Here is a 9,461-nt window from a genome sequence, read left to right as displayed (position 1 = left end):
ATATCTCCCTGAATATGTTCTAAAAAGTTTGGACATTCAATTGCAACTTTTACTGGAGATGGTCTTGTTATTAATTTTCTTTGATAACAACCAACACATAAAAAATCTTTAGACAAAGGAACAATTTTGTTCTTGAGTGGATGTCCATTTGAGTTTTCTATAATCCTTCACATCATTGTTGAACCCGGATGACCTAAATAATTATGTCATTTGATAAAATTAGTCGGGTCCTTTAATTTTTGGTTTATCACCATAATTGACTCAACTGGATTTATAAAGTTATAATACAATCCAGATTTATATGAGGGGAGTTTTTCCATGAATTTCTTTATTCATGAAATAACTGATGTGATATATAAAAATTCTTCATCATTTTCATTTATTGTCTCAATGTGATAACCATTTTTACGTATATCTTTGAAACTCAAAAGGTTTTTTTTGTGATTTGGTGAAAAATATTGCATTATCGATGCTAAACTGTGTTCCATTAGGTAACATTATATTTGCTCTTCCGGAGCCCTCAATAAGATCTAATGTACCAGATATAGTGCTAACATTGCCTTCATCTAAATGCTAAAAGTATTTTTAATTTTTCAACATTGTATGTGATGTTTCACTATCCGCTAAGCAAAGTGATTTATCATCATTTATAACGCATGAAGAGAGGCTGCAGACCATATTTTTTCACAAAAATAAATAACACATTAATTAGAAAAGTAATCATCATTTCTTTTGATGATAAGATAAGAAACATATAAAGTTCATGTTATTATTATTTTAATAATAATAATTAATTTATGGGCTATATATAAATATATCAATTATTTTTGTTATTTATTATATTGGGTTAAATTTAGTGATCAAATAAGAAACCCAATTAGATTTTAATTTATTGTATGGACCTAATAAGTGGTACCTAATACCAGCCATAATTAAATTATAATGGGAGGTTTAATTAGGTAGTATATAAAATGGTTATAGTCCCCAATATATCATGTACGTTACACGGCTTATCTTCTACCAAACAGAGAGAGCTATTGAGAAATCCTAAGGAGTACTTTGTTGAGGAAGATAATAATCAAGAATATAATACAGATTCAGATATCGTAACAATTATCATCTTATGGATTCAGGTACGCTTTCGCATTCGGTTTAATCTCGATAATTAGATATGATGATTACGGTCCTTATCTTTATTCTAGAGAATTATGTGTTTATAGAATTCTTAGATTCTATCAATTGGCATCAGAGCCTCTTTATATTTAATTATTGGGTATTAATTGTCACACCCCCAACTTAACCAACAAAATAAATATAACTAATACAATATTTAAAAGAAAGTAAACATAACCAAATCCAAGATCTTACAGTTTAGAGTTTGGAACAGCCCAACACTACCATCTATTACAACTGATTTTAATATCGAGTCCTCACACAAAACTATCTCTTATTCTACCTGAGCTCGAACATACGCATCAGCGTCACAGGTCTTACGTGCTGTCTGCTTGAATCTAACCATAGCTGCTAGCTGTAATATCAGGGTAAATCAAGGAGTGAGCCAAATGCTCAACAAGTTCTAAACAATATGATATAAACTTAAATCGAGATATATATTAAAGAATGACAATGTGAAGACATAACCAATAATAACAAGAGATAAAACTTTGGGTGATGGCATCATTTGCTTGTATCAAAACATTTTCAAAATCATATCTTAATCAAAATCATTTTATGACGCTACGGATTACAGCCGGTGATCAGCCGCGGAGTAATCCCGAACCTCGCTGGGTTCTAAAACGTTAATGGGATCCCTAGGCAACTTTTAAGCCTACAATATTAGTGTGGAAAGGACTCGCGTCTCAGTCCAGATCCACTATTCAAAGAAAACATTTATCCCCCTTTGGGACTGAAAATCCACATTTTAATCATTTTAAAAACTGATGCCGATTTATAACAAAATCTCTTTAAACAGTAATCATTTTTATCAAAGGATTATAGATCAACTTGAAACACTGGAAATACGATATTAAATCTCAGGGCCATGATCCACCAGACTTTACTCTATTAGGGTAACTGAAAGGTTTCCATATACAAAAACTTGGACAAGGAAATTTAGCAAGGCTATTGGATATTATAAAGGGGTAATGCCAAACTAGGCTTAAAGCAATGGTTTTCCGACAAGGTACAAGTGCTAGAACATCAAGAAGATAAGCTTCATGAATACTAAGGGTGTTAAGGTATGAAGAAATGATCTTTAGCTCAAGGTACATCAGGATTGTTAAACTTTAGGGTAATAAAGAGGGGTATCAATCAATTATGGATAACTTTGATGAATATCTGGCTTTTAGGTATCAAGGTAAAGTTCTATAGGGGTTCAAGCATCAGAGGGTGAGATATCAGTACTTTAGGAATCATTAGCATGTTAATCAAGAGGATCAATCAAGTATTATAACAACTCTTTATGGCATTCCAATTACTTTGATATACTATCATAATAAGACTTTTGATCTACTTGCAATACGTACTTGAGGGTTCATGACATTTCTATATAATTCAAAGATAAACTTAAGAAATGCTTGGTTCAAGTATAACAAAATGACTCAGGATAATCGCATCAATATATATGAACTAATTGTTACACATTTGCAGTGAGTACAAAAGACAGGTTAAATCACTTGCCTTGAGAAAGGCTGGTCTGGTCTGGCTGGTAGGAGCAACTGGAAGCTTCACTCGACCTTTATGGCAAGTTTACACTCGTCTCGAGATCCTACACAATTAATAATAACCTCATTATATTATATTCTCACCAACTCAACCTATTTACAACATAAATGACACTTAGGCCTATATGCACGCAATTTATATTCACCTTATAGATATAATTGTACACATAGCCACATATACTCACATATCATATTTTAATACCAAATAATACCACATACACCATAATGCAACACCAGGCTTGGATGATCTCGACTCACAACTTAAGTCACTTAGTCGCTATACTTAGACAAAGTCTCCAAATTTCGGCTTTCGAACTCGATGTGCCTTTACTAAACTATCCAAAATCTATTGACCCTCACTTGGGCCTTTTATTCTACTGGCTTTATACTATCTTGCAACTATAGTGGTCAACCTAGATCTTACTCATAAGTTCTCTAAAACTATGTGATAAGTGGAAGTGCTCACTCGAGTAAATTTCAGAATGACATCTATGGTTTCTTGAGTGCATTAGATACCCTTAAACTACAAGTTTACCTCCAAAACTTTTACACTATACTCTTCTGACCATAAGGCATCTCCCAAACTTGATGTGGCTCAAGGGTCTAGCTTGGACCTCCTTGGGCCTAAGCTCAAAGTCCATGGTTCCCCTGTTTTTCTGGGCAGAAAACGCCCTGATTTGAATTAACTTGTGACACATGGTTCTAACTCATATTTTGTGAACTATGGCTGGAACAACTTCTCTGACTCTCCCTCTAACTATGGCCCAACAGGCCCTAATGAGGGCCTACCCATGACATGGTCAAAACTTCCTATTTCTAAGTTGCAACAAAACTGTCCCCTGCTGGACAGATTTTATGATTTCACTTGTGTACCTAACCAAACGACTTATAAACCTCCAGCCAACACCTAAAACCTTTTATATACTCCTAATACTAGCTTCTGGTGGCTTGGGCCTCAAAGTGCACAACAATGACATGACCAAAACTCACTCTAAACCTCAGGGTACTAAACTGATTTTCTGCAGAAACAAAGACTCTCCTTTCTCCAAGGTTTCTACTTGACAAACTCAACCACCAACAACCCAAATACCCAAATCATGACTTAACTATGGTGATCCACTGAACTAACTCCCTTACACTCAAAATAATCTTAGTGGAGATCATCCTTACCTAAGGTGCAACATAGCAAAACAAAGGAAATCACATTACACAATTTACAAGTCATCGAGTTTTTAAAAATAACAAGTTATGTATTTTTATAAAATATATATATGAATTATTACCACATATCAAGGAACACTAATCAAGATTAATACCTTATCCCTACTGAAATTAAAGCTTACTAACAAAATCTTTCCAAATGATCAAAATCTTCCAACATTCCAAGAGAAATCTACATGCATGCATGACTTCGGGTTTTACAAACCAAAACAACATATTTTCTAAATATATTCTACCATGAAATCGACATGCAAGCCTAGCACAAGCTATATCTAGATGATCACTTAGCATGCAAATGGTTTCATCAAGTTTTCACTACAAAATTCATGCCATTACCACAAAACATACAAGAATTGAACAAGGCAACAAGACACCACTAAGAACCATTCATTCGGCTCCCTTATGGTCATGGCCGAATGAAATGGAAGGGAAATGGCCATTAAAAATAAGAGCTTGACTTGGCATTTCACCATTCCTTGTAGTTCCCTCAATAATACAACCTTAAATCCATGAGAATCAAGATTGTATTTTGAGTTCTAATTAAACTAAGACATGCAAGATTAAAACTCAAACTTTTCACTCTAAACTTTTTGAAATATATATGAACAACATGTAGGGAGTAAGATTACTTGAATATAAGATGAATGTTTGAGTGAAAGAATGAAGAAAAGAAGGGGATGGGGGGCCTCGGCTATGGAGATTGTCGAGAGGGAGGAGGAGCCGAGAGGAGAGGGAGAGAGAGTGAGGTGAGGGTGGAGGTGGAGTGTGGAGTGGGGTGAATGATCACAACACTTTGCATTTTAGTTTTTATGATTTTGATTGATTAAAATAAGTTAGTGGAAATGAGAATTGTCAAGAATAACCTTCCAACATACTTAGGTCATTTTGCATGCAAGGACAAAGAAGTAATTTGGCTAGTAAAATAAGAGTTAGTGGGGTTGGAATTGTCTTTTTAGCCCTTTAAGTTGAATAGAAGAGAATTTGCATGCAAGGGTAACCATGTAATTTGATAGTTAATAAGCAACTAATTTTCAAAGATTTATTTTTATATAATAAAATAAAAGTTCAAAAATTATAAAATTTATACCATAAAATAATTTAGATTTTTAGAGATTTTATAAAATCACTTTCAAAATTTGTGAACAAAATATCTTTTAAAAGAAATTTCTCCAAGGCTTAGAATATTCCTTACAAATCAAAATAAAGGAAATAAATAAACTTTTGCTTTGAAAAAAAATCATATACTACACATAAAAATTTTATAATGCAGAAATTCTCACTAACACAAACGTGCAATCATTGAATCATATTTACTTTCGGCTTTAATATTATACCTAAACCACAAATAATATTACACAAAAATGCCGGTCGTAACATCCTCTCCCCCTTAAGGGATTCTGTCCCCAAAATCTAAGAGAATAAATGAGGATACCGGGAACGCATATCAGACTCTAACTCCCAAGTCGATTCTTCGACCCTAGGGTTCCTCCAAAGTACTTTTACTAACTTTACTGACTTGTTTCTAAGACTCTTCTCTTGCCAGTCGAGTATTTTGACAGGTTGCTCCATAAATGACAGGTCTTCCTGAATTTCTACAGGTTCATATTTTATCACATGGCTGGCGTCAGGATTGTACTTCTTAAGCAACGACACATGGAACACATTATGCACATGCTGATACTGAGGTGGTAAGGCTAACTCGTAGGCTACCTTCCCCACTTGACTCAAAATTTCAAAAGGACCTATATATCTAGGTGCTAACTTCCCTTTCTTGCCAAATCTAGACAACCCTTTTCTTGGTGACACCTTCAACAAAACGGCTTCGCCTACTTGGAATCGAACATCCTTACGTGATGGGTCTGCATACTTCCTCTGCCTATCTTGAGCAGCAAGCAACCTTCTCTGAATTAACTTGATTGTGTCAAGCAACTGTTGCACCAATTCCGAGCCTAGAATCCTTTCTTCTCCTACTTCATCCCAACTTGTCGGTGATCTACATTTTCGTCCGTACAAAGCTTCGTATGGTGGCATGCCAATACTGGAGTGATAGCTATTGTTGAAAGAGAATTCAATCAATGGCAAGTGGTCATCCCAACTTCCTGCAAAATCGATTGTACAACTGCGCAACATATCTTCGATTGTTTGAATTGTCCTTTCGCTTTGACCATCGGTTTGCGGGTGGTATGCCGTGCTCATATTCAATTTCGTGCCAAGACTTTCTTGAAATTGCTTCCAGAATCTCGAGTTAAATCGGGAATCTCTGTCTGAAACTATCGATACGGGTACTCCATGCCTTAGTACGATTTCACGCACGTACAGATGAACCAATTTGTCCAATGATGACTTCTCATTAATTGGAAGAAAATGCGCCGACTTCGTAAGACGATCAACTATCACCCATATAGCGTCATGTCCGGATTTCATTCGCGGTAGTCCCACTATAAAGTCCATAGAAATATTTTCCCATTTCCATTCTGGAATCTTTAGGGGCTGAATTAATCCGCTTGGTCGTTGATGTTCTGCCTTCACTTTCTGACAAGTATAACACTTCGCAACCCATTCCGCCACGTCTCGCTTCATATTTGGCCACCAAAAATTCTGCTTTAAGTCCCGATACATCTTAGTGCTTCCCGGGTGGATTGAAAATTTTGAATTATGGGCTTCTTGTAGGATTTCATTCTTTAATTCAGGTACATGAGGAATCCAAATTCTTGAGGAAAACCTTAGTATCCCTTGCTCATCCTTTTGAGTACTAATCTCTTCTCCAGTTAGCTGAATTTTCCTATTCTCCATTACCTCTTCCTGACATTTCTTTATCTTTTCCACTAGTGTTGGCTGAAAAGTCATTGCACGACAAACTTCTTCAACTATTCCACAATCACAAAGTTCTAAACCAAATTTCTTAATCTCTTCAGACAATTTCTTTGGTGTTGCCATCATATTTAATCTTTCCTTTCTACTTAATGCATCGGCCACAACATTCGCCTTTCCCGAATGGTAATTTATTGAGCAATCGTAGTCCTTGATCAATTCCAGCCATCTCCTTTGCCTCATATTGAGCTCCTTCTGAGTGAAAATGTACTTTAAACTCTTATGATCTGTGTAGATCTCACACTTCTCTCCATAAAGGTAATGTCTCCAAATCTTAAGTGCGAACACTATGGCGGCTAGTTCCAAATCATGCGTCGGGTACTTCAACTCATGCGGTTTCAACTGTCTTAACGCATACGCGATCACCTTACTGTGTTGCATTAACACACAGCCTAATCCCTTATGTGAAGCGTCACTGAATATCACAAAGTTCCCTTGGTCATCTGGTAGTACTAACACGGGAGCGGTTACCAATCTCTGTTTCAACTCTTGAAAGCTATCCTCACATTCTGCACTCTATTCGAACTTTTGATTCTTTCTGGTTAACTTGGTCAATGGCGTGGTGATTTTCGAAAAATCCTTAACAAACCTTCTATAGTACCCTGCCAAACCTAGAAAACTTCGCACTTCCGTAGGTGTCTTTGGCCTCTCCCAACTCATAACCGCCTCAATCTTTGCCGGATCTACTTTAACTCCTTCATCTCCAATGACGTGTCCCAAGAATTGAACTTCCTTTAACCAAAACTCACATTTGGAAAACTTGGCATACAACTTCTCTTGTCGAAGTATCTCCAATGCTATCCAGAGGTGCTGCTTATGTTCTTCTTCCGACTTAGAATAAATAAGGATGTCATCAATGAATACCACTACGAACTTGTCCAAATACTTTTTAAATACCCGATTCATCAGATCCATAAATGCGGCCGGGGCATTAGTCAATCCAAACGACATTACTAAGAATTCATAATGTCCGTATCTGGTCCTGAATGCTGTCTTGGGAATGTCTTCTTCCTTGATCTTTAATTGATGGTATCCCGATCTCAAGTCAATCTTTGAAAAGCACTTTGCTCCCTTCAGCTGGTCAAAAAGGTCATTTATTCTTTGTAGCGGGTAACGGTTCTTAATCGTTACCTTATTCAACTCCCGATAATCTATACATAGCCGCATACTTCCATCTTTCTTCTTTATAAACAGAACAGGTGCTCCCCATGGCGACGTACTTGGCCGTATCACTCCTTTATCCAACAATTCTTGTAGCTGGCTCACCAACTCTTTCATTTCTGCTGGTGCCATCCTATATGGGGCCTTTGAAACTGATTTCGTGCCTGGAGCAAGGTTGATCTCGAACTCGATTTTTCGATCTGGTGGTAAGCCTGGTAGTTCATCTGGAAACACATCGGGGAACTTGTTAACTACGGGAATATCTTCTATGCTGGGACTGCCTTTTTCTGAATCCACTACATAAGCTAGGAATGACTCACATCCTTTTCTAAGTAGCTTCTTAGCCTGAACGATTGTAAGAAATAATTGCTATTGCCTCTGCCCCTTAAATACTACCTTCTCTCCACTCTTCGTCTTTAAATACACTTTCTTGGTCATACAATTAATCTGGGCATTATTCTTTCCTAACCAATCCATTCCTAAAATTATATCAAACTCTCCCAACTTGAAGAGTATCAAGTCGGCTGAAAACTTATACCCCGAAATATCAATCTCACACTTCGGACAAAATTGATTAACATGAATCGTCTCTTGGTTCGCAATTACCACATTTACTACCTCGCTCATAACCATTTTATCACATTGAAGTTTATCAATAAAAGTTTCTGATATGAAAGATCTTGTTGCTCCCGAATCAATCAATACTTTAGCTTTGACATTATTGAGTAAAAGTGTACCTACTATCATCTCAGAATTCTGAACAGCATCCTTCATCTTCAGATCAAATGTCCTTGCTGTTGCTTTCGGGGTTGTTGTAGGTGGTGGAGGTAATGCCAATACTTCGGCTGGCACGCTTGCACTGGTACTTGCCACATTTATTAGAGCTTTGATTGGTCCGATTGCCTTGCACTCCCTAGCTATATGTCCAGTCTTTCCATATTTGTAACATGTAACTCCTGGCTTTGGCATCTTGCACTCATTTGCCAAATGTCCCTTCTGGTTACACCTATAGCATGTCATGCTCAGTTTATTACATACTCCGGGGTGCCTTCTTCCACAGTGCTTGCATTCCAGTTTCTGGAACCTGTTTTCTCCAACTTGTCCTTGGCTTGCCTGGTTGTTCCCCTTTGATTCTTGCCTTTTTCCCAAGTTCCCTTTCTTTTGAAAATTTCCTCCCTTATGGAATCCAATCCTTTTTACATTCCGATCTTGTGAATTTCCAGCTTCAGACTTTTCTCCATAAAATGGAACCTTTAACTTCTTGTTATCCCTTTCCTTCCTTGACTGCATCCCATTATTCTCAATTAGAGCAGCTTTCTGTACTACGCCCGCATAGGTTTCAAGCTCAAACATAACCACTCTATCTCTGATCCAAGGCTCCAATCCTTGCTGAAATTTCTTCGCTTTTTCTTCCTTAGTGCTGGTATACTTTGTCACAAACCTTGACAACTCAGTGAACTTCTTCTCATACTCCAGTACAGTCAT

This window comes from Apium graveolens, chromosome 8, assembly GCF_009905375.1.
Source record: "Apium graveolens cultivar Ventura chromosome 8, ASM990537v1, whole genome shotgun sequence".
Taxonomy (NCBI): Eukaryota; Viridiplantae; Streptophyta; class Magnoliopsida; order Apiales; family Apiaceae; genus Apium; species Apium graveolens.
The sequence above is the reverse complement of the archived record's forward strand: the minus strand, read 5'-3'. Positions refer to the sequence as shown.